Source organism: Haliotis cracherodii, unplaced genomic scaffold, assembly GCF_022045235.1.
Source record: "Haliotis cracherodii isolate W230 unplaced genomic scaffold, xgHalCrac1.p SCAF_1, whole genome shotgun sequence".
NCBI classification, from domain to species: Eukaryota; Metazoa; Mollusca; class Gastropoda; order Lepetellida; family Haliotidae; genus Haliotis; species Haliotis cracherodii.
In genome coordinates this window covers 23,979,784-24,007,540 of record NW_027266264.1, presented here as the reverse complement: position 1 = coordinate 24,007,540, position 27,757 = coordinate 23,979,784, and the positions used below count along the sequence as shown (strand labels likewise).

Below are 27,757 nucleotides of genomic sequence, written 5' to 3'. Positions count from 1 at the left end.
TTTGAACTGAGGCACAAGTTTGCAGCAGTTCACTACAAGTACCGTATTTTCAATATTTAGTGCTCTGGTCTGTACGTATAGGTAATCTGTATAAGGGTTCCTTATCTGTATAATGCTGAAAATTTATAGTCCATATTTTCTTGTGTATATGACATGTTTCGCAGAAAACAGCAGCATAGAAGGGGTATATAACTGCCTAGTAACAATTATTAATAATATTTTAGTTTTATTGATGTTTGAACTAAGTTTTTTCACTTCCGCTTGTGTATGGTTGTAATATGCGCCACTTTTTGTCTATTTTCTAAGTTTGTTTGTTGCTTACATTGCACTCAGCAATATCCCAGATATATGACATCAGTCTGTAATTAATCAAGTCTGGACCAGACAATCCAGTGATTGACATAATGATCATCGATCTATGCAACAGAGATATGATGACATACATCAACCAAGTCAGAGAGCCTGACAACCCGATCCCGTTAGTCGCCTGTTTTCTAAGTGCCCAAAATGCTTATTAGGCCAGGCTTTTTTTTATTTTTAGGATTACGGATTTTTCAGCCCAAAGTCCATGGTTGGAGGAGGGGGGAAAAAAAGAAGAAAAAAAAGTCAGATGCATCTTTTTTATCCAGAATGCCTCTGGCATACTTTATGAACATATTCTGTGCTCAAAAGACCGCCATTTGTGACGATAAAGCCCCTTGTAACAATAAAAATTCTACAAATTACAACACGGACAATTGTCAAGGGAGGCTATTCATGTTCGGCTTCGAGATCAACAAAGATTGATTGTGTATCTCTTTACTAGTTTACAAAGGTAAATTCATATGTTTTTTATTAAAAGGTGATGATAACAAATAAAATAACTGACTACGGGGCTGACATTATTTTTTTTACATTTTCTAAAAAATTAGAGTCGGCGAGTCTGTAATCCAAAAAATATAAAACGCCTGGCTTTATGGCAAATACGGTAGTTCCATTACAAATTCACAATTCACAAACTTATCTTTTCTCAGTTAGGTGAAAAGGTTTTGGCATGTTTGGGTTAAGATTTCAATCCTGACATGAAATGCAGATTCACTTTTGCATGATTATTAAAGCCAGAAGATGGTTTGTTGAGTCAGGTTTTGAGGTACATGTTGAGCCTTGAGAGAAAGATGCTGTGTGTGCTGAAGAGTGAGGTTCACAAATCAGAGGATCCAACTCCAAAGAAACTACAGATGTGTTTATTTTTCATCTGGTTCTAGAGGTGGGATTAAATGAGGTTAAATTTCGCATTCAAGATTATTGCACTTACATTCATGCACGTGTGTGTGTGTGTGTACTTGTGTGATTTTATAGTGCCAGCCCACTAAGATACCATGCCACAGTTAATACAGTGGATACCCTACTCACAGTATACTGACTCCGAGCTGACCAGTCCTTGTATTATCCCCCCGCTAAGCGCCAGGCAGGGTAACAACAAGTACCACCTTTTAACCTCTTTTGGCATGACCTTCTGCTCTCCAGGGAGATGCTCTATCCACTCAGAGATAATAAAAATTATTTTATGGTCTCTGATCCTCTAGACCACAGCGGCGGAAAGTGGCATTTTGGATTGATTGAAAGATGAAAAAGATTCTTATGATATAAAAATTGAGATCACTCTCCTCATAAATACTTGAAAATTGACTACAATAATTTTTGTGTTTATGGAGGTATCAACTTAAAAAACGTTATGCACAGTGTAAATATGCATAGCGGATTTAGGCACAGTGTGCACACTGTTGAATAAATAAACATGAAAATTGGAATTGACCAAGAAATTAAAAATGTTACTAGGCTGAAAACAGTCACCTTAACACTGCTGACTTAGTAACCATTCTTGTTTGTTTCATATTTAGCCACTATTAAACATGGGTGTATGCTTATCATGGACCTGACGATGAGACTGTATTATGGAGACTCACTACTTGATGACTGGATACACTTGCACCCGAGCAGTCTACAGTCTACACAGTAGAGAATAGAATATACAGAGGATCATTTCTTGATTCATTCTCTCGATGTTTGAGCAAGCCGTAGTAGGAATGAGCAGCCATCACTTCCGGCTGTGGGGTAGGATATCCAGTCTTTCAACAACGTATAGATGGGTCCCGATGGTGTCTCACGTGATGTCGTGTGTGCCATAAATCACGTGTCTTGAAGGGCGGACACATCAGTGCAGCGGATGGTTCAGATGTGCAGCAACCTCACCCCTTGTGTTATGGCGATTAATTAAAGTATTAATTAGGCATTTTTTATGGACATTATACTGCATCATAAATCCAACTGATATCCATATATTTTAATGTTGTATTAGGTTTGCAATGCACTGTTATGTGGTCATGTTTCTGTACATTTCAGAATGGTCTGTTCATCCTATTTCTTAGGAACTCAGAAATTTTATTTTTTCAATGCAATATTTTCTTTACTTAACTCTTGTCACATTACTATTTAAGAAATGAAACCAAAATAAAAACAAATTTATTATCCTCATACATTAGTGTAGGGATTCTCCTTAATTCTGACATTTCAAAATCGATTTCTTTCTCCTTTGAAGTACACACTAAGGGTGAGGATATTCACAGAGAAAATTCTATAAAAGCTTTCGCAGCCAAGTCTTAGCTTGGAGACTACAGTGTTACATGGGAAGCAAGGTCTATCATTGAAGGTAAACCCTCAGTGGGACTCCCGAGCAGCCTCCAGTGCCGAGATCAGCCCAGTTCACCGACGTACACACAACTAACTTCATTGATGAAAGCCTCAGCGGTGGAGGTAGCGGAGTGGATAGCCTCTCATAGTATTGGGGGAGCTGAGCTTCTGTCTTGAACACTGGCAGCGGTGGTAAGCAGTGAGCCAACCTCTCTCTGGTTTGATATGGGAAAACCGTTAGCTTGGCTCCAAAGAGAGGCAATAACAGTGTGCCTATGCAAGTAGAGAGTGTTTACTCGTGTAGCGTGTGTGTGTAGCAGTCAAAGCGATGATTGCTTTGTAGTGCCGTAAGAGCTGTATACAGAAGCGTTATAATTCTCGGGGTTGACCATAACCTGGACAGACCAAGTGACCATAGTCAGTGAGTTGACAGTCAAGTCAACCGGAGGAATTAATGTTCCCTTGATGGCTCCAGTGACCTCTTGGAGCTGTCTAAGATAATTGGGTGAGTACAAGGGAATGGAGTGGGTAATGAGAGCATGGTCAGGATGGAGGCTGCATGTTTGGCCGGTAACTGTCACACAGACTCTTGACCACAGAGGCTCGGCTGTGACATCCCTCCAGGTGAAGGGGGAATTAGGCCTCTCAGTAAATCATGGCACAGGTAGATTATATCACACGTTCCTCCAGGGCTGTGGGGGTGTTAGTGTTGTGTTTCTAGTGGGTGTAATACTAAACATATGAAGATTGATGTGGTATGTTGACCAGCTGGCCTGACAGTTATCAGCTGGTTGATTACTTGGTGTATTAGGTATTAGAGGAACGATACAGTGAAATGAGTTAATATACATTGGTAAATTCTAAATGATGTATTGCAAGTGAAGGAGATTGACAGCACGGTACAATAGTCTACAGTTCTGTGCTGTACTGGATCTGATGACTGATGCCAAAGGCTGTATTGTCATCACCTAACTCTCTTGGCTCCATGGATTTGGTATGTAATTTTCTTACACGTGAAGGTGTTGTTGGTGTGTAAGCATTTTATCTGATAAAGATGCAGACTTTTAAGTCCTTGTGTAAATGGTAAAAAAGCCAGAGCATGAGATAGGAGGGCTGAAATACACCTGGTAAGCCTCTCCAGCTAAAGGAGGAGTGATAACATCTTACACGAGTTCGCTTAATACCCCATCGTTACTGCTCTATTCCTGAGCTCCGATAATTACGTAATGACCACTTAAATTTTCAAACACAGTTTTTGATTACTGTTGGTTTTAATACATTTTAGGAAGAATATGATATAGACACAAAACAATCAAATTCTCGGGACTTTCTTCAATAATGATAACAGGCTAAGTATGATGTTAAAATGGGAGACTCCTGCACATGAGATTTCTCATGGTTTTTTTCTGGAATATAAAATTGATATATGTGTTACAGGCCAACATTTGTTTTATTCGTTGGATCACGGATATTACAGAGTCAATGCTGATATTGGCATCAATGTTATAATGAAATATTGACTCATGTGTTAACACTCATTCTCCTAGTATAAGGCTTGAGGATTAAGCCATGAGAGAGTCAGGGGATTATGACAGTATATTTACAATTAGATACCCATTAATTACCAACTATAAGATACCCCTTAATTACCAACTATTAGATACCCATTAATTACCAACTATAAGATACCCCTTAATTACCAACTATTAGATACCCATTAATTACCAACTATTAGATACCCATTAATTACCAACTATTAGATACCCATTAATTACCAACTATTAGATACCCATTAATTACCAAAGATGAGGTACACAATAATTACTGGAAAGGCATGGAAATGATAAATGTGTGCGAAATACAGTGTGTAAATGTTTTTATTTATTTTTTTCATTTTTTTATTTAAAAAAATGGTTGGTGGATCCGTGGGCCAACAAATGAAAAAAGTAACGGCTCTGACTATGCAGCGAGCATCTTCCCGATGCAAGGGAGTTAACCGACTTTAAAAGTCCAGTTATCAACCTTGCCGAACTAGGCTGGAATTCCTGGGCTCGATCGTAGCGCCACCAGTGGCTATTACGAGTTATGTCCTATCTATGCCTCTCCTATTGACCAATCAGATTCAACCTCTCATATCACATTTGCTTCAAACAAAACGGTGGCGCCCAGTCAAGACGATCTGATCGATAATCAAGATCTATATTGTGATAAAATGAGTCTTACATCGCGAAGTGAATCAAATCACGTGAGCACCTTGATTAAAAACATGAAAGGATTTGGAAAATATCTGCTGACTCCGAATTGGCGATGCACATGTTTTGCAAATCCTGCAATCGATCAAAATCTGCAGGACAGTTTACGAATCGGATCTTGATTTCGATGCGCGATTTTGATTGGACTATGCATAGACTCGTTAGTACAGACAAAACGTAACTCCATAATACCAGCCTAGTTCGGCAAGGGTGGAAACTGGACTTTTGTAGTCAGTTAACTCTCTTGCCTCGGGAAGATGTGCAGCGAGGTGTTTCTTCGTGACAGTACAATATACATATAGCATACTACTCCACTTTTGATAGGGATTTGTCATTCTGTTTAAATATGCACTGGGCAGACATATTATGGAGATCAGTTTTGTGTATCATGGAAAGATATAAAAATATCCCTATCATAAGTGGGGTACTGTAGTACGTGAAGAATACCAGCCTTGCTTGTTCCAGGGTTAATGATGAAATGAAACATTGTGATGGAACCTGTTCGCCACATCTTCCTCTTGTTTGTATACATATCCCTTGATGTCATTGAAGGAGACAGATAGTGTTGGATTTGATGGCCATTGTCAGCCATTACTGTTGTGGCCAGGGGTATATCCTTGTTGAGGAATGTTTACACACTGACATTTTATCATGGCATATTTGGCAGCAGCTTGAGGTTTTCTATGATCTCCATAATTCACAGTGTAATTATTTGTTCCACAAAGTTTGGGATGTTATGGCCAGAATCTTTCTGTTCCTTGTCTTTAAAAAAAGTATGTGATTTATGTCTGTGTGAAAGCAATGAAACGGTCCAGTCCCAAAGAGGTATTTGTTTTCAGAAGTTAGTTTTTATTGAGGGAAAAGAAAAGATATCATGTCTTGTTGTACGTTGTTCCAGAGCAGAACTGGCGTAGTAATGATAGAAACAGGCTGGATGTATGCTGGTGTCATCTGTTGTGCCCAGAGAGGAAATAATTAGACAATACTGACTGATAATGTCTACTATTCCACAGACACGGAATAAATAGACAATGTAGACTAGGTAATAGGGCCTGATGTGTCTTCTGTTGTGCTAGAAACGGGGAATAAAGAGACTGTACAGATTAGATAATAGCACCTGATGTTTTCTGTTATTCTAGACTAACATCTGGTCTCTAAAATGAACACTTTTATAGAAGAGTTGTTAAATTATGATTATGGAATATAATCAAAAGGCGCCAAGAGACATTCTTCATTTTCAGATACTGCAGTTATCTAGACTTGCAAAAATATCATAGAATTGCATGGTCTTTTTAGATATTTTTGTTTCAGATCTGTGTGACAGACTACTGTTGCCCTAGAAACAGGGAATAAAAAGATGATATTGAATGACATCATCTTTTGTGCCAGACATTGAGAGAATTTTATCAAATATAGTGGTATCATCTGTTACTGCCCAACCAGGGAATAATATAGATAATATTGTCTGATGTCTTCTGTTATACTGGAAACAATGAAAACAGAGACAATAGAGTGAGTGAGTGAGTTGGGTTTAACGCTGCTTTTAACATTATTCCAGTTATATCACAGCCTGTCAGCTTATTGTGGGAGGAAAGCCCGAAGTGATGCAGGTCTCAGATGTTTACCACTTCAGTGAAACCCACAAGCACGGGTATGGTGACAAACCTAGAAACACAATCGGGGCGAACCGGGATTCGAACCCACAATCATAGGTTTCTGGCATGCCCAAGTGACGCAACTCTGCACAGCGAATCACGGCGCCTTAAACAACTGGGCCACCTGTGCCCCCAGAGACAACAGAAAGTGAAGTCATTCTGCTATGCCAGAACCTCCAAGTGGAGATTTCAGCTTACTTATCAGTGATGTTCAGACTGTGGTTTGGCAGACTGCATCATGCCTTGATGGTGGGGATTGTTTTCAGTCATTGGTTTGCCTGGTCCAGACTCCCTGGTGAGAGAGCCCCTTTAAGCTTTCTAGATATGGTAAGATAACATTGTCTTTAGCTGATGATGACTCTAAACTAGGGTGTGTAACAATAACACCCCACATTGATGCTTGTCTATAGTATTTAGGAGGTCTAAGCTATGAAGGTAATAGGAGAGAGTTTAAATCTGTATTGTGATTACCTGTGTGCCTCAGAGCACCTTTAGAGGAACATCACAAACACCTGTTGATAGGGAGGGTGGTAGTCTATAGTGTCATCACTGTAATATCCAGTAATCACATACATAGGTACATATTGGAGATAATGCATCGACACCTATAATATGATGACCTGTGTGCCTAAGTTCACCTGTACCGTGAAGTTTCATGTTAGAACTGAACTTAAGCAACTCCTAAGGTGATGGGATCCAGTGGTCAGGCTTGCTATTGTGATTGATGCATGTCATCATCAAATCCCAATTGCAGTGCTCACAATGTCAATTGACCTGGGAAGATCCGGGGTAGAATAGATCTTCAGCAACCCATGCTTGCAGTAATAGGCGACTATGCTTGTCGTAAGAGGCGACTAACAGGATCGGGTGGTCAGGTTCGCTGACATGGTTGATGCATGTCATCGATCCCAATTGCATGGATTGATGCTCATGATGTCAATCACTGGATTGTCTGATCCAGACTCGATTATTTATAGACCGCCGTCATATAGCTGGAATATTGCTGAGTGTGCCGTTAAACAATAAACAAACGAACAATGTCAATCACTGGATTGTCTGATCCAGACTCGATTTTTTACAGACCGCCGTCATATAGCTGGAATATTGCTGAGTGCGGCGTTAAACAATAAACAAACGAACAATGTCAATCACTGGATTGTCTGATCCAGACTTGATTATTTACAGACCACTGTCATATAGTGGTTAAACAACAAACAAGCAAGCAGTATGTCAGTACCCAATAGTACTCAGTAGTATGTTTAGTGCATCCCACAAGCACCTGCTACCAGGGAGGGTGGTACGTAGTAGTCCATGGTGTGGCTACTGCACTATTCAGTAATGTACGTAGATGTACAGTGGAGGTAATGTCTCTACATTACCTGTGTGCCTCATTACACCTGTAGTATGTGTAGTACAGTGGAGGTACATCCGACAAGCACCTGCTACCAGGGAGGGTGGTACGTAGTAGTCCATGGTGTGGCTACTGCACTATTCAGTAATGTACATAGATGTACAGTGGAGGTAATGTCTCTACATTACCTGTGTGCCTCATTACACCTGTAGTATGTGTAGTACAGTGGAGGTACATCCGACAAGCACCTGCTACCAGGGAGGGTGGTACATGTACGTAGTAGTCCATGGTGTGGTTACTGCACTATTCAGTAATGTACGTAGATGTACAGTGGAGGTATTGCCTCTACATTATCTGTGTGCCTCATTACACCTGTAGTATGTGTACTACAGTGGAGGTACATCCCACAAGCACCTGCTACCAGGGAGGGTGGTACGTAGTAGTCCATGGTGTGGTTACTGCACTATTCAGTAATGTACGTAGATGTACAGTGAAGGTAATGCCTCTACATTACCTGTGTGCCTCATTACACCTGTAGTATGTGTAGTACAGTGGAGGTACATCCGACAAGCACCTGCTACCAGGGAGGGTGGTACGTAGTAGTCCATGGTGTGGTTACTGCACTATTCAGTAATGTACGTAGATGTACAGTAGAGGTAATGCCTCTACATTACCTGTGTGCCTCATTACACCTGTAGTATGTGTAGTACAGTGGAGGTACATCCCACAAGCACCTGCTACCAGGGAGGGTGGTAGTTGATAGTGTCATTACTATAACATCATGTATGTAGTTACATCGGTACACGGGTAGCAGTGCTATACTGTTTACACCTTTAAATATGATACCTTTGATTTAATAGTGTGGATTCTTGAATATGTCGCTACCAATTTGTTTTGAATCTTCTTGTGATGGATGTGAATATTTATGCCCTGATGTTTTCAGTAGTTTGTAGTTCATTGCAGGGTATATTTAAAGATTTGTGACGTTTAACAGTACTAAAGTAATCTTATTTTACACATGTCCTGATTAATTATTTCACAATTTTTTTTGTCAATACGACAATTAAGTTCAGAGACAGGAGGAAAGTTGAACATTGTCAGGGTTGATTAAATGTTAATTAACTGAAAAAAAACCTAATAACAAGCAGCATATCAATTCATATTTTTCAGTTTTGCAAAACTTAGGATTTGTTGTCTGTAAAACAAGGAAATACATTGGCATGGACTAACTGAAGAAATGTTCTCTATGAACATGAGTGTATCAAGCCAAGATCTCTCTTGGCTGTTATCCCAGCTGCAGTGATATCTCTTAAAGCTTGTAGCTTATATGACTAGTCTTGCATCATGACTCCGGAATTTAAATATTTTTAAATTATTTTTTTCTAAAAGACTAGGCAAGTATGAAACGACAGAGGAGGAATGGTTCTTTTGAAAAAAATAAATTACAATAATTTAAAAGAAATGTTTTCATAGACTATGTGTAAGTCTATATAATGGCCTTTGGGGCAGAATTTAATTATCACAAAGAGTAATGTCATTATCCCTAATTATCTAATTCTTGTAGTTCATATCCAATGTGCAGACAGTACAAGAAATGGTTGAGGTTGTGTAATGTTGTGATGCTGTTCTTACCTTCATGGAAGCTGGCAGTGCTCCAGTACTAGACCCAGGGCCATAGTGTCTGATCGGGCTGTGCAAGCCTGCTGTGCGCTTTGCTTTGTGATGCGCCATGGTATTGTAGTTTGTGTGTCACTGTCTCAGGCACGGTTAGACCAGTCTGACATTGCTTGGTAACATCGCAGATATCTGAATGGCAATCTGATTATCTGTTTCCTCAGTAGGGGCCCTGCAAAATGGCCTCACCAGCCCTCGTGTTGAATATGTTAGGTTTTTTACAGGTAAGAGATAAAAGAAATAACTCGTCAATGTTTTCTAAGTAACCTGATGATGGCAGTTTTTTAACAGCAATGATGTCATGTGAGTTTTCTTATGCCTAAGTAGCCATTTTCAGACTGTCCATATGTGTTTTACCTTCTTAAAAGGATCTGGTAAGATACCATTTTGATACAAGAAACATATATATATGGTTGATGGCTATCATATGTCATATGTTCTTGTGTGACAGTCATTGTTTCTTCTTTCAAAACCTGATTAAGGATCCATCAATTTACTTAACCAGGTATCAGGCCACACTTTTTTTAATATTTTATGGTTTACAAATTCTTGGCTAACCAATTAGCTGTGGTAGTTCAAAATAAATATAAACATATATTGTTATTGTTATATGGGTTTTGTCAGTTTAATGGGGAAAAAGTGGGAGAAATATTGCAATTCTGTTTAAAGTGAAGAATGTTAAGTACATTAACATGGTCACATATTCGCTCCAGTAGCCAGTAATTTAAATGTAATTGGTTGTTTCTATATTTCTACGAGGCCAAGTGTTTGGTGGGACAAATGTTGGTGAAGGGATTGTACAGTGGCATGTGTAAAAATGGAGGCACCAAAGATTCCTTACTTTTTAGTGTTTGGCTGTTGAGATACACTGGCTAACAGAAAAGACATTCGAGGTAGAATACGTAAGGATATTGATGTTTAGTGAGTGCCCTTGTGGGATGGTAGACATGAGGTCTCAAAGTGTGGAATCTGACATGGAGACATGGGAAAACATACATTCTTGTACTCAATCTTACTTATGAATAAAGATGTCATAGGAGACAGTATAGGAGTGTGAGTGAGTCAGTTTCATGATGCTTGAACCAGCCTGTGAGGTAGTTTGAAAGTCGTGTGAGCTGCTGCTGTTTGTCCGTCATCTGTTGTCCGTCATCCACCATGAGCATCTTCTCCTCCTAAGGGGGCGGTCGGGTAGCCTAGTGGTTAAAGCGTTCGCTCATCACGCCGAAGACCCGGGTTCGATTCCCGACATGGGTACAATGTGTGAAGCCCATTTCTGGTGTCCCCCGCCGTGATATTGCTGGAATATTTCTAAAAGGGGCGTAAAACCATACTCACTCACTCACTCTCCTCCTAAGCCACTGGACCAAAGAAGCTGAAACTTCACAATCTTGTTCCCACCAATGATGACACCTGAACTGACCCTTTTTTAATCTGATTTTTAATATGGCCACCATGATGGCCATTACTATGTCAGTTGTATTCGCAATGTAATCAAATTTAGTACATATGTAGTTGGTAGTGGGGGTCAGATTAATGTTACGTTTGTTGTGATATGTAATATCTAACCTTATTTGACCTTGATCTTAAATTCTCTCAAGATGCATATTTGCCTCTGTAAACTTCTCCTATGAAATTGCAAGCCTGTGGGAGCTGAACTTTGTCATGCATGTTCTCCTTATGTTTCTCCATCATATTTTGTTCAGTTTCTTAGATTTTACAGGTTCTACACTAAGGTAAATTCATAGATTGTTGGAGATGGTCAATGTCAGCCTAGGCACGGATCGAGTCGACACTACGATAGTTTAGATGTGCATTTCATCGTTTGTTCATTAGGATAGGCCGCAGCGAGGATATTCGTGAACAATCATGCAGTCACGCTCTCTGACATTTCTCAATGTATACTGAAACGCAGAGACCAAGAATAAAGGTTCAAAATGATCAGAAAGAACGCTTATGTGTGTTTTCGTGCTAGGGAATTCCTAGGGGTTTCCCCAGGAATGTGGAATTAGTCCGTCATTGTTTACGTCATTTCAAGAACACGGTCTCGTGAAAAACGTATGAACGTCAAATTGTGTCGTTCATACACTGATGAACGTCAATTTCGTGGTCATGTGACCGCTCTCTCGTCCAATGGAAAAGTTGTATATCGTGTAAACTTCAAATGAAAAAATGATATAACATTGAACAGCTGAAACAATGCCACACAGTATTGTATGACCAATCACTCAATATTGACCTTGGACGCAGTATTGACCATGGACCCAGTATCGACCATGCAATCAGTTTCAGGATCCAGTATGAACCATGCATTCAGTTTAAAGATTCCGTAGCAACCATGCATTCAGTGTAAGGATCCTGTATCGATCATGCACTCAGTTAATGGATCTTGTATCGACCTTGCACTCAGTTAAGGATCCCGTATCAACCATGTACACAGTCAATAGATCCCGTATCAACCATGCACTGATGGACACATGGCATATATGTCCAGCTGGTCAGTGTGGTCCAGTCTACGGCTGACCCATGACCTTCCTCCTCACTGGATACAGTTGTGGTGGCTCTCATTAGCATCACAAACTGAACCATGTGTCCAGTATTCAGGCCAGCTTCAGGCCAGCTTCAGGCCAGCCCCAGGCCAGTGCAACTAACCTCACATGGATGTCTACTTGTTGCTACACCACTCTCAGCAGGTCAGGCATGTTTTCTGGTCGTTTCAGTGCCTGCAGAGACATTTCAGGATTGCCCATCCAAATTATGGCCTTGGTAACAGGTCCTGAAGTGATGGCGTTTGTGTGCTGTCAGGTGTGTTTGTATGGGCGTTGTGAAGGGAATGGTCAGATGTTGGTAGGAATGTCAGGTGAAACAGTGGAAGAGGAATCATACCTGACACCTTTCAACACACTGCTGTCTTTCTCTATTTGGATAATGCATTCACTGAAAAGAATTACGCCTTGTCACAGTGGTGTAAACTATTAGCAGTTATGCCTTTTTAATGTTCAGTTTGAATCAACTGCCAAATTTATGTATCTTGAATGTATTACTGTTGACATTTTTGTAAAGAATAAAGATCCTCTGTATAAATGAGATCTTCAATAATATATATTTTGGTGCAAATTCTTTTCTTTTATGAATCCTTTGCATATTCAAATATTGTTGTCAGCATTACCTTTGTTGTTTCTGAGTTTCTATAGATCATAATCAGCTTTCAATTGATTAAAACACGTGATAAGGAAACACACATGGATACCGGTACCTGGAATTGATGCCATTCATGGTCATACACTTTAGACATTCTAGGTTGCTTATCATACTTGACATCTACATGGATCCGATGGTCAAGTTGAGTTACTTGGTTGATTTGCATGTCATTGTACCCAAATGACAAGGGGAATTACTCATAATATCAATCACTGGAGTATTGCGGTCTCTTGTGAAAAACATAAAACAAATAAACAGTGATATTGATTTGTATTTTGATTTCTAGAAATCACCATTCTTTCATGTTTATTATTAAATAGCTTCTGGAATGTGTTATACATAACATATAATTCTGATTTGTAATGGGTAACTTGTTAGCATCCATCAATAGTGTTATTCTAATTATCCTAATGGTACAAGTAAGCTATCAATAGAGAAGCCATGAACAGGGCAGTGTGCCCTTCCAAGGGATTGTACATGTAATACATTTGACATTTGCTACCAGCACATGTTTATCATACATCAACTCCAGTTTGAAGACTTGATCTCTGTCCCTGCTCTGTGTGAACTGTGGTCGGGACTACTGCCACAGTTGTACTGTGGAACGGGAGCTGAGACTGTGGAGAAACATGGTGATTGAGTGTAGCTGGCGTGTCCAACCTTACCTCACTGACCTTATCTATAATCCAATAGGTAACACCCCTCAATTAAGATAACTGACCTCTCCAGATAGAATTGCACACGTCTCTAAGGCAATTATCATTAGGTTAAATCATAATTTCTTGATGATATAAATGATAAGAAAAAGGTTGTCCCCATAAAAGACTGGTGTCCTGTCCACTTATCTAGACTTGCCTATTTGTATTATAAAGATAGAATTACTGCACATCCATGTACTTATCTTTCAGTAGAGCCTTGGAGCAAGGCTACTTTCCAGAGTATGTTCTGCTGGGCTGTGATTGTCTGATTGCTGGGGCTGTGATTGTCTGTTGCTGGGCTGTGATTGTCTATTGTTGGGCTGTGATTGTCTGTTGCTGGGGCTGTGATTGTCTATTGTTGGGCTGTGATTGTCTATTGTTGGGCTGTGATTGTCTGTTGCAAGGGCTGTGATTGTCTGATTGCTGGGGCTGTGATTGTCTGTTGCTGGGGCTGTGATTGTCTATTGTTGGGCTGTGATTGTCTGTTGCTGGGTTTGTGATTGTCTGATTGCTTGGGCTGTGATTGTCTATTGTTGGGCTGGGATTGTCTGTTGCTGGGGCCATGATTGCTGGGGCTGTGATTGTCTATTATTGGGCTGTGATTGCTAGATCTGTGATTGTGTGTTTGCTCGGGCTGTGATTGTCTGCTTGTTGGGGCTGTGATTGTCTGTTGGGAGTGCAATTGTCTGTTTGTTGGGCTGAGATTATCTGTTTGTTGGGGCCGTGATTGTGTATTTGCAGGGCTGGTGATGGCTTTTTCGTTGAGACTGTATTTGCCTGTTTATTTGGAATGTAATTGTTTTCTGGAGCTGTGATTGTCTGCTGGAGTTGTGATTGTCTGCTTGCAAGAGCCGTGATTGTCTGCTTGCAAGAGCCGTGATTGTCTGCTTGCAAGAGCCGTGATTGTCTGCTTGCAAGAGCCGTGGTTGTCTGTTTGCTGAGGGTGTGTTTTGTAGTCTGTTGAGGATGTTTTTGTCCATTTTTTTGTCTTTCTTCTGGTGCTGTTTCTGGTATGCTGGTGCTGTGAATGTTGACGTTGTGTATCTCATGCTGTGTGATATCTGTGTCCTTGCACCAGTCTCTGGAGGCTGTATTCGCCATATGGACATGTTTTTACAGCACATATGCAGACCCCGCCAGGAAAAACATCCCACCTCACCTACTGACTTACAAACAACTCACTGGCTATAAAAAAATATTTTGAAATCTATGTAGTTGGTTGGATCATGCTGAATAAGTTGGCTGTGGCTCTTTTTAAGTTTATAACTTAGGACTTGGAGATTCCTCCAAGTATGCCTTACAATATTAATCCATCATATATTATCTAAAACTTCTGTCTCGTGGCTTGTCTATTTTCACAACATTGAAATCAATCTTCCATCATTTTCTCGGTTAGTCATGTTTCAATGGCAGGCATCCCTTCTATTTGTTAATAGCAATATGTCCATTGTGTAATATGAGAAGACTTTAATAATATCCACATCTATGCTTCCTTCCTTAAACATTTCATGAACTAACTACACTTCCCATTATTCCCTATTCATTAACTTCCTGTCTTGTAGGGGTGCTGTAAAGTGATCTCAATGTTCCTCAGAATCTGTTTTGGATCTTTTTCGGGTCTGTTTAGTCAATATATGGGCAAGTGTGTTTACGGGCATCGCTGGTGAGTTGACACAGACACAATGTGGCCACTGTTGGCATCAGAAGGTACTGGTTGTTGTGTTTAGCCTCTGTCACCCTGTGGTACAGATGGGGCAGGCAGTATTGCCATTACACACCAGATACTGCTGGCCTGTCAACTGCCTCCTGTTCCTTCCCAGTGTCAGATTACACACATTTTTACTTCGGTTCAGTGAATGAGGGAGATGTTTTTTCTTGTTAATGTTTGTTTGTTGTTTAACGCCGCACTCAGCAATATTCTAGTGATATGGGTCTGTAAATAATCCAGTTTGGACCAGACAATCCAGTGATTGACATCATGAGCATCGATCCACGCAATTGGGATATGGTGACATGCATCAACCAAGTCAGCGAGCTTGACGATCTGATCCCGTTAGTCGCCTCTTAATAACAAGCATCGTCTTGTTAATGAGCATTTTAATAGCCACTGTTGTTAATTAACATTATCATAGCTAAATCATGAATTAAGAAACTTAAAATTAGATTCCAGCACTGCAGTAGACAAATAGATAATTCTAATTGTCAATTTTGATTCTCATGATGTGAACAAATGGAATGGCCTAATCAAACAATGCAATGGAGAAATTTAGGCTAACATGCAGTCTTTAAAATCTTTTATCACACACTACAGTTATTTCCTCTAAATATTCTTTTCTTGATGTTGATTTAGATAGAGTTGTCTAGAGTTGCTTTTTTATATTCTAGAGTTGTTTTGGTTTAATGAAATACATATATTCCACAGTCATGGGGCAGAAGTAGAGAGAGATGAGTTCCCCTACTGGTGAACATCACATTCAGACCCGTGAAGATCCGGGGTAGAATAGGTCTTCAGCAACCCATGCTTGCCGTAAAAGGTGACCATGCTTGTCATAAGAGGCGACTAACGGGATCGGGTGGTCAGGCTTTCTGACTTGGTTGATGCATGTCATCGTACCCCAATTGCATGGATCGATGGTCATGATGTCAATCACTGGATTGTCTGGTCAAGACTGGATTATTTACAGACTACCACCATATAGCTGGAATACTGCTGAGTGTGGCGTTAAACAACAAACAAACAGGCATGCTTTGCATATATAGTTCTGCTGGAGCCATTGTTCACTAACATTTTGTCTTTTATTGCACAAAGCATTTTTCTCCTCTAATTTGTTTTTTTCTTGATGCTGATTTCATGGACTGTGGAATAAAGCTGGCGTGGTCTTGTTTTTTTGGTCATATATTCCATAGGTTATCCCTGCTGGGTTATTGCTAAACAAGGTGCTAAAGCCATACATACTCTCTAACCTGATGGCCTCGACTAGAAGGCTATTAGTTCAGTCAGGACCTCAAGGTGATGACAACTTTATGTTAGCATTTGGTTCTTCTGACACTTCTTTCTTCGCCATGATGTTGCTATCTGGCATAAAACCCCAGACAGTCCATGCTTTTTGGGTCAGTGCAAGGACCATATGCTGGTATTTGACCTCTGGTCAATTGTACTGTAATAAGTCTGTGTGTATATCAGAGATGATAGGGAAGTCTCCATGCTGATATTGGTTTGTGAAAGTCATAAAATACACTTTCAACATGTCCCAGAGTGATTGCAGCCTCCCTGTATGGGGTTGGAGTGATAAATATCTCCCTCAGGTCCTATGGACACATCACTGTGGACATTCCTTCTTTATGAGAAAATAAAATGAGACCAGAACCTTTTTTACTGCTTGGTTTATGGATTACTGGCTTTCGAAATTGGATGGTGTGAAAAAGACAAGTTTACTTTTTTAGAAACTGGAGTCAAACTTATCTCATTGAAAAGAATAAAAAATACATTTAAAAAAAATGAGAAAATGTGTAAATTTTTCAATGGCTATGTAATTCATTTTTTTTTCCGTAAAAGATCTATGATAGTGAAAGCCAAATAAATATCTGGTCCAATGTAAACTTTCAGGGTGAAATACAGGAGTTATGGAACAGTTAACATCTCATATCGGATGGGGTCATAGTGCTATCATTCAGTCTCCAATAGCATCCTTGTTATTCCATAGAGAGAGGTGCATTATGTGAAGAACTCCCATATGCCAAGAGTATCACCATGGCACAAGAATAACTTCCATTTATCCGCTTGTCCTCCTGTGTTGAGTCTTCCAGTACAGCAACATGGATCAGTGGAAGCAACAGGTTAACACCATGTTATATTTTCCCAATACTGGTCATGCATTCTCCAGTTGTAAGGGAGGGAACCTGTTGGTGTGGGATGACCTCTGAGGCGAGACCACCAGGGTTGTCAGCTGGTGGAGCCACACTGGCCAGTCTCCACTCATTTACATGCAATTAGTAGTTGGGATCGTTAAGAGTATTTGTTTTGTGTTGAACTAAAAATAACCTTAAGTGATGGGTGTTTCATGTAGTAAAAATACTGTATTCTGAGACAATTCCTTCTACAAGGTGTGTCGTGGTATGTATTGTGATACGGCCCTTTATGTGCAGTGTGTTGTAATGTTTTACTGCTCTTTGTATACAATGTGTCATGAAACATGTCTGTATTTGAAACTCTTTATGCACATTGTGTTATGATGTGTCTTGTGATACAATTATTCATACACATTGTGTCATGGTATATCGTGTAATACAACTCTTTTTAAGCAACCTCTTTTAAGTGGCATTTAGATGTTAGGATGATGAACAAGGGAGATAGTCCTATGGATGTGCAACTTCTTTATTTCATTAAATGGTGTTGATACTAACACCATTATCAAACAAGTGATCATCACTTGCTTCATAACAGTGTTAGTCTCTAAAACGTCACATTCATTGTAATAAAGAAGTTGTATATCTCCCATGTGTTTTTCTGCACGTCATGGTATATATTGTAATACATTTCTTTTTAAGCACATTGTATCATGGTATGTACTGTGATACAACTGTATATATACCATATTTCATGGTATATAATGTGATACATCTCTTCATGCTCATGATATCAATCACTGGATTGTCTGGTCCAGACTCGATTACTTACAGACCGCCATCATATAGCTGGAATATTGCTGAGTGCGGCGTTAAACGACAAACCAAACCAAAAACTTCATGCAGTGTGTCATGGTGTGTATTGTGATACAACATTTCATATGTCCCTGTTTCATGGTGTATAAAGTGTTACATCTCTTCATGCAGTGTGCCATGGTGTGTATTGTGATACAACATTTCATATGCCCCTGTTTCATGGTGTATAAAGTGTTACATCTCTTCATGCAGTGTGTCATGGTGTGTATTGTGATACAACATTTCATATGTCCCTGTTTCATGGTGTATAAAGTGTTACATCTCTTCATGCAGTGTGCCATGGTGTGTATTGTGATACAACATTTCATATGCCCCTGTTTCATGGTGTATAAAGTGTTACATCTCTTCATGCAGAGTGCCATGGTGTGTATTGTGATACAACATTTCATATGCCCCTGTTTCATGGTGTATAAAGTGTTACATCTCTTCATGCAGTGTGCCATGGTATGTATTGTGATACAACATTTCATATGCCCCTGTTTCATGGTGTATAAAGTGTTACATCTCTTCATGCAGTGTGTCATGGTGTGTATTGTGATACAACATTTCATATGCCCCTGTTTCATGGTGTATAAAGTGTTACATCTCTTCATGCAGTGTGTCATGGTATGGTGTGTATTGTGATGCAACCCTTGGAGTGCCATATACCAATCTCTGGCCCTACTCAACACTAGATCATTATGTATCTTCTCTTGAGGCAGTCATGCTAAGCATTGTGTACTCATGGCAACCTGTTAGAATAATTCAGAAGGAAAGTTGTTGTCACTTCACTGTTGTGTGTCTTCTTTCTTCCTTTGAGGTTGGATTTAGTGTTTGTTGCAAAACATACAAGTGCCATCAATATAGATTGATATCCATAGTGAGGGCCTTGCATTTAAAAATGCTAGCCCTGATGAGGAGTAAATGGTTTATGGCTGAGTTATAGAGGTGTTCTGTTGCAATGGAGTAGATAATTGTTGCCAGTGAACCATGGGCGTGTAGCTTGTCTTTTATTGCCAGCCTTCTGACACCTTCAGAGGTGGGCTGATAAACTACAGGGCGTTTCTCTAATTACTGAAGCTCACCTGGTCAACAATATCACATTCTTTTTATCATGCATTCCAGATTTATATTGTGTACAAGAAAATGAAGGTTGTTATCCAGCAGTTACTTTTTATCAAGGCGGCGGTTCGATTTCCAACATGGGTACAATGTGTGAAGCCCATATCTGGTGTCCCCTGCTGGTATATTGCTGGAATATTGCTAAAAGCGGCGTAAAACCATACTCATTCACTCACACACTTATCAAGGAGGCAAAACTGTTTGTTCTTTATGGAAAATGTAAAGCATATTTATTGCTACATAAGAGAGAACTCTTTCTAGCAGTTGCATTTGCAGAAGCAATGGTGCTTACATTAAGAAATTTATTAATAATTAAATATTTTTTTCTGTTGTTTTAAATTAAATTGATGCAATTGGATGAAACTCGGCTTTTGTCTTAATCACACTGAAAGTTCATTTCGGCTGTTGGGGGGAATTTGAAATCAAAACGTAACTTTACAATTGTCTGTTAGATGTTGACACAAGGTGACAGTAGAGTGTGGTGTTAGTGTTTCGTGGCAGGTATTCAAATATCCGACTTTCTCCCTGAATTGTTAATAGTTAACACAACCATGAACATATGGTTGTCCCATGTGGCTAGGAAAGGCGATCATGCTGACAGTAGTTTTGTCATGAAGATACACTTTTCACATTGCATGAAGTGTAATAGGGTTACACAGTATGAGGTTTGTACATAAATCTCCCTTTTTCCCCACTGTGGACGCTGATGTTGGTATGTCGTCCTGAGAAGTCCAGAAGGCTAGTGTCAAACATTGTTGCCTGTGTACTGAAATATAAAAAATATTGTTCCTTCATATCATCGCTTTTACTACCGGAAATCAAGTCCATAAATTTTTAGTTTTATGTGGAAGAAGGTTTATATTACTTTGTTTATAAAATCCTAAATCCTGAATGCTTTCCAGGATGTCAAACATGGTGCAAACCTTTGTTCAAAGGTCTTCAGTTGATGGGTAAGTTCTGGCTGTAGGCAGTTTCCAGGTTAATAAGAAGTGGACTAGTTGATAAATGTTATTTTCTGTATGAGAGATTCCTATTAGTTTTGATCTCATAATATCCTAAGACTTTAAATGAGCTTATTTTTTTTTCGGGATGTCAAATGTTCTATGTGATAAGCAAATCTTTGTTCAATGGAATGGTGTGATGACATTGATATATTCTGTGTGTGACAGTAGCCTGGAGGATGAAAGAGTTGGGGTGGGGGGGGGGGGGAGAAGGTGAGTCCCATATGGGATTCAAACCCACACTGCCAGAGTGTGGTACCTAGTCGCCAGCACGCAAAATCAACGATCTAGCACCGAGGCTTCCACAAAAATGAAAGTCCAACAACTGTTAGTCTAACATTTGTTACAGTTGACTACTTTCTAAATGGCATTGTGTGTTCAATGGACCTAGAGGTTTTTATGAGCACAATATTCATCTACAATTCATGAAGTCTGTGTTGATAGATCAATAAATTTATTGTACAAAAATGCCCACTTTCGTCAATATGAAAAACATATTACATTTACCTGTATATGGCACGCTTATAAGTACATAGTTAATTTTATAAATATAAATCATAAATGCATGAAAATAAAAGTGACAAAAAACCCTTTCCATAAATGGTAATACAAATTCTAAAGTTATCTGCAATGAACGTCAATATATGCTACTCAAAATAAGTTAAAGAACACGCAATTCTTTCATATTACTATAGTTAATCTGTCATGCCATGACTACTTCTTTGAGTGACCCTTAAAGATCCGGGGAAGAATAGGTCTTCAGCAAACCATGCTTGCTGTAAAAGGCGATTATGCTTGTCGTAAGAGGCGACTAACGGGATCGGGTTTTCAGGTTTGGTGACTTGGTTGATGCATGTTATCGATCCCAATTGCGTGGATCGATGCTCATGATATCAATCACTGGATTGTCTGGTCCAGACTCGATTATATATAGACCGCCATCATATAGCTGGAATATTGCTGAGTGCGGCGTTAAACAACAAACCAACCAACCAACTTCTTTGAGTATTACATATTTTCAAGATAATGGTATCTTAGTATAATTATTTCACAGCTGTAAACAACAGCTAGAAATATACCAAGACCGTTATGAGTGTGTGACAACCAGAACCATTTTAACACATGCCAGTCGGTAGCACAGTATTGGCCCTGTTTTGTATTCATAATGTAGCATGAAATATAAGACATTTTCATTTCCTTCTTTTTTTATAACAAATATCTCAATCTGTCAACAAGTCTTTTTTCTGAGAAAGATGTATCTTGAAGCAAGCATGTGTAGCCCATTTACTGTATTGTCCATATTTGGTGTGTATGTTTGAATGAATACCATATATGTCTGAGGAGTGGGGCAGAAAGGGTACAGGGTCATTGAGAGAAAGGCGAGAAAAGGAAACCAAATCCCTAACAGATTATAAACTGTCGAGTAGATAGACTTTCACCTTACTAATTACAACCACATAATTCACCTAGATTTTCCTTACTTAATTTGTTAAATGAACATGTGGGGGGTATTAGATTTTCCTGTGACTGTGTAACAAGATGATCGGCCCTGATTACACTGCCTGGCGCCCTGACCTCAGCATGATGTGATTGTGCTGCATCTTCACACAGTCCCTCTCCGCGTGTTCCTTGTAGATAGAAGAGCAAGCTGACTCCAGACTAAACCTGTCACTGAGTTCTCAAAGGCAGTGCAGGTTTGTCTCCCACACTCCAGAGAAGTAATTAAAAATGAAACCAACTGAAGTCTAGAATAATTTGGCAAGTCTAGATTGCCTCAGTTGAAATTAATCATTGTTCAGGGCTCCATTTGTATTATATTTTGTTTTGTAGATATATATTTTTATTAAAGATAACATATTTCTGGGACTAAATGTTAGTTTAAGGCAGTGCTAGCTCATTCCAGTTTTAACTGGGGCAGAGAGGTAGCTTAGTGATTAAAGTGTTCGCTCATCATGCCGAAGGGTTTGATTCTCCACATGGGTACAATGTGTGAAGCCCATTTCCGATGTCCCCAGCCATGATATTGCTGGAACATTGCTAAAAGTGGTGTTAAGTCATACTCACTTACTCCAAAGTTAACTTACATGTTCTACAACTGTGTAAATTAACATTTAGTCCCTTAAAAAGGCATGTATAGTGATAAAAAAATCTTCTATACGAAGAATCAACAGAGTACCATCAGTAGAATAAGTTAGACTGTCACAGCTTTGGGTGCAGTCACTGTAATACCATGCGCCAACACAGTACCTTCAGTAGATGCAGTTAGATTGTCACAGCTCTGGGTGCAGTCACTGTAACACCATGTGCCAACACAGTACCTTCAGTAGATGCAGTTAGATTGTCACAGCTCTGGGTGCAGTCACTGTAACACCATGTGCCAACACAGTACCTTCAGTAGATGCAGTTAGATTGTCACAGCTCTGAGTGCAGTCACTGTAACACCATGTGTCAACACAGTACCTTCAGTAGATGCAGTTAGGTTGTCACAGCTCTGAGTGCAGTCACTGTAACACCATGTGCCAACACAGTACCTTCAGTAGATGCAGTTAGGTTGTCACAGCTCTGAGTGCAGTCACTGTAACACCATGTGCCAACACAGTACCTTCAGTAGATGCAGTTAGGTTGTCACAGCTCTGAGTGCAGTCACTGTAACACCATGTGCCAACACAGTACCTTCAGTAGATGCAGTTAGGTTGTCACAGCTCTGAGTGCAGTCACTGTAACACCATGTGCCAACACAGTACCTTCAGTAGATGCAGTTAGGTTGTCACAGCTCTGAGTGCAGTCACTGTAACACCATGTGCCAACACAGTACCTTCAGTAGATGCAGTTAGGTTGTCACAGCTCTGAGTGCAGTCACTGTAACACCATGTGCATACACCGGTCAGGAAGCCCGTGTAATGAGGTAATCCTTGTTAGACATAGCAGACATCTACATGCCGTTAGCTAATTAATTACAGAGGAAGGAGGTGTTTAGCATCTCTGGCTCCCAGATGATATAGATTTTAATGTCTATCTTATTGGGAGCACGTACTATAATGGTATATGTCTGCCAGATGAGCCTAGTAAACCACAAGCAGCCCCAAATCATGCTGGCAATGACACTATGGTAGTTTGTAGGTTCAAGGGATCATTGAAGGGGGTGATATCAGCTTGTCTAGCAGAGTTAGGACAGTGTTTGTTTGTTGGTGCAAAGGATCATTGAAGAGGGTGATATCAGCTTGTCTAGTAGAGTTAGGACAGTGTTAGTTTGTAGGTGCAAGGGATCATTGAAGGGGGTGATATCAGCTTGTCTAGCAGAGTTAGGACAGTGTTAGTTTGTTGGTGCAAGGGATCATTGAAGGGGGTGATATCAGCTTGTCTAGCAGAGCTAGGACAGTGTTAGTTTGTTGGTGCAAGGGATCATTGAAGAGGGTGATATCAGCTTGTCTAGCAGAGTTAGGACAGTGTTAGTTTGTAGGTGCAAGGGATCATTGAAGGGGGTGGTATCAGCTTGTCTAGCAGAGTTAGGACAGTGTTAGTTTGTAGGTGCAAGGGATCATTGAAGGGGAAGGATATCAGCTTGTCTAGCTATGCTAAATTAATTCAAGTAGAATTATACTCAAAGAGTCATTTCCATGGCTGCTATTATATACTACTCAAAAGAAGTTAAAAATTACAACTGGGAGGCACGGGTGGCCCAGTTGTCCAAGGCGCCGTGATTTGCTGTGCAGAGTTGCATGCCTTAGACACACCAGAAACCCATGACTGGGTTCTGATCCCTGTTCGCCCTGAGTACGTATGTTTCTAGGTTCGTCAGCACCATACCACTGCTTGTGGGTTCCACCGAAACGGTAAACTTCTGAGACCTGCATCACTTCGGGCTTTCCTCCCACATTAAGCTGACACAAGCCGTGATATAACTGGAATAATGTTAAAAGCGGCGTTAAACCCAGCTCACTCACTCACTTAATATCACAACTCATTCTTTCATATTACTATAGTTAACATATCATGGCATGACAAATTAACTATAGCAATATGAAAGGATTGGGTGTTCTTTACTTTCTTTTGTGTAATATCTATAACTAGAATATTGCTGATTGTGCAACTAAAAATCAGAAACAAATGATGTTATATGTTACAAAAACAAAATATTTTTTATGTCTGTTCAACTTCAACTTCAAAGGATATTCTTTTGGATCTGTTTGATAATTCAAAGACATTTATATCGAGATTTTTTTCTTTCTCACATCGGTAATTCATTTCCAGAGGTGTTAATTACGGCATGCATAATTGTATTCTGCGAGGTGACCTGAAAAAAACATACCTGACCCCAAGTCCCACCAATCATTCATGGTCATTACCATGGTGTACCAACACCAAGCTCAAATACAGACAAATTGCAGGTGTGTTGTGGAGATTAGGGCAACAAAACCAGCCTTCAGTGATGAATACAAGGTGCTGATGGTCTGTGGTCGAGAAGAAAGGTTCGTGCTGAGTGTTTTGTGGGCTTTGTAGAGGGGTGAGAAAGGCGTGGGGAGAGGTGTCACTCGGGTGTTTAGCCTTTCAGGGCCTTATTTGACATGGACTGACTATGTCAATTCACAAATACATGATAGCTTGGATAATAGTTTGCTCTGTTGTACAGAAATTGTGAAGTATAAAACAGACATTCTGTCTGCATTCTTGTTGAGGAATTTATTTAAAGGAAATATTTCAATTGTCTGCTTGTGTTTATCTCACAGCATGTGTGTGGCATCTGAGAGTCTATTTTCACATTTATATTACTCATCACAGTTGTGCTGATATCTAAAATTAATCTCATGATAAAGAATTTGTTACACTTTGTACTAACAGTTATCCAGAATTTCAAAGATCTGTTACAATATCTACAATTTTAAATAAATTCCTCGTGTGTATGACGTACAACCATAATTTTGCTCAAATCTCATATTGTTTCCATAACATTATACTAGAAGAAAGATAAGTTCTATGGATGAACAGCTTCTTTATTACAATTAGTGCAACGTCACATGCTTGATAAAGGTGTTAGGATCTACACCGAAACGTCGCACTAATTGTAATAAAGAAGTTGTTCATCCATAGAACTTGTCTTTCTTCATCACACAAACTTCTAAATGCCACTGAAAGAAGTTAAACATTATACTACATTTGTTTCAAATGAAATCGTTAGAATGTACCTCATTTGTAAGTGGAATGTACCTGTGTGTTTTGTTATTACTGTGCATATATTTGAAGTTGGTAGAATATTGCCACTGTTTCTTCGTGAAACACATGAAATATCTTATCTCTATCTTAACAAACCAGAAAGGATGACTGCAAACTCTGGACTTGATTGTGAATGTTGTCATTTGAATACTTGTTGATGATGTATGGTGTAACAGTGCCCATCTAAGTGCTTGAAAGACATCCACTTGAACTACACTGTCACAGAAGATCATGTTGTGGAGTCCGTATAAAGATGACCTAATTCAGTACACGATGCATTAACAGGACAATCTGGTCAGTACTGTTTGCTGCAGGAAGAGATGGTAGCAGCAGTGTGAGGAGCTTTAGTTGATGGAGGAGGAACTCAAAGATAAATAGGATCCTACCTGTATTTAGAGCTGGCATTATGGGAAGACTTTGCCATAGGGATGTCACATGTAGGTGCTTGATGAAACTGGGATTTTGCAGACCTTCTGCTCCCTTCTCTCACAGGTAAGATATTACCATCCCTGTGGGGTTTTTGGGGCATACTATTGTGACCTGATTGATTGTGTGTCATCAGGATCCTATAGCATGGAGTGATGGTCATGCTATCAAGCACTGTTTTTTCTGTCCAAGACTTGAATATATTCAGGCTGCCTTGATCCAGCCTTCACACTTCACACTCACACTTCAGTGAATTCAGGTGAATAAACAGGTATAACAAACTTGGTCAATAAAAGTATGAAATTTGATATAAAACATCACTGGACATGATGATTTACCATTTAAAATGTATTTCCTGCTCTCCAAGACATTGTTTTATATGCAGAGATTAAGATTACTGTGTGTATCTTCTTGTAAACTAAGCCGGAAATAGCAATCAGCTGTGCACACATTTCCTGTCAATCTACCACTGATTCACTTAAAAAGTACCCAATGATACAACTTCAAAGTATTTTGAAACAATGGTCGGACGAAATTGTATCTGAAATTATTATTATATCAGGAATAATATATATTTCAATATCATGTTATTTTAGTTGCAGCTGCCACCATATATACTTAAAATTATAAGAACCATAAGCGTAGCACTTTGGTACAGATTGTATGCAGGATATTTTTTTATGTTTGGAACGATTTTGACCAGTCACAGTACATCATCACACTATATACAAGCAAACAAACAACCTTCTCACATCATCACACTATATACAAGCAAACAAACAACCTTCTCCGCCCATCGCCAACTGCCTGAACTCTCTTAACATTAACATCTTAAATCCTCATGAATATTTCATGATATATAGTTTCATAACAATCTGTATTGCCCTTTGTCAAGTATTTTGACACTATCTGAGCTATTAGTACATACATACAGCAATTTGTACCTCTAGTAGATGTATACTCATGAATAAATGGTACATTAGTCTACTAGGAGTGGAATTACCAGGGCAGTTTAGCGTAAATAATTTGCTTAGTCGCGAGTTTATGATTGATCAAACACCGTAATAATATAGAGACTCATTGGTGAAAGCTTTGTAAACAGGTTATCCTTTCATTGATAGGAATGTCCTTTGCATATTAGGGTAGAATACTGGTGTGAGGTTTCCATACTAGCATAGATAATGTGACCCTTGAGTTGAAGGACAGTAAATATTGAATACCACCATGATAAAACAGTAAATGGTGAATACTATCATGGTATAACAGTAAATGTTAAATACTATCAACATATAACAGTAAATATTGAATACCACCATGATAAAACAGTAAATGGTCAATACTATCATGGTATAACAGTAAATGTTAAATACTATCAACATATAACAGTAAATATTGAATACCACCATGATAAAACAGTAAATGGTGAATACTATCGTGGTATAACAGTAAATGTTAAATACTACATGTATCAACATATAACAGTAAATATTGAATACCATCATGATATAACAGTAAATGGTGAATACTGTCATGATATAACAGTAAATGTTAAATACCACCATGATATAACAGTAAATATTAAATGCAATCAAGATATAACAGTAAATATTGAATACCCCCATGATATAACTTTAACTACTTAAAACCACTGTTATAATATAACTTTAAAAACTGAATACCTGTATGATATAACTTTAAGTACTTAATACCACCATGTTATAATATAACTTTAAATATTGAACACACCATGATATAACTTCAAATATTTGATGCCCCTTTATATATAATAGTAACTATT

At 39.1% G+C, this 27,757-nt stretch overlaps 1 protein-coding gene across 3 annotated transcripts in view; it reads left to right on the top strand.

Annotated features, from left to right (window-relative positions):
* The first annotated feature begins 2,732 nt into the window (after positions 1-2,732).
* Positions 2,733-27,757, top strand: part of LOC139474770 (solute carrier organic anion transporter family member 4A1-like) — a 143,564-nt gene continuing 118,539 nt past the window's right edge. For 2 of the 3 annotated variants that reach the window (XR_011653993.1, XM_071257904.1), the window contains exon 1: positions 2,733-3,175. The gene's annotated coding sequence lies outside the window, so the exon portion shown is untranslated. The remainder of the gene's footprint in view (positions 3,176-27,757) is intronic. The other variant, XR_011653996.1, reaches the window with a different exon arrangement.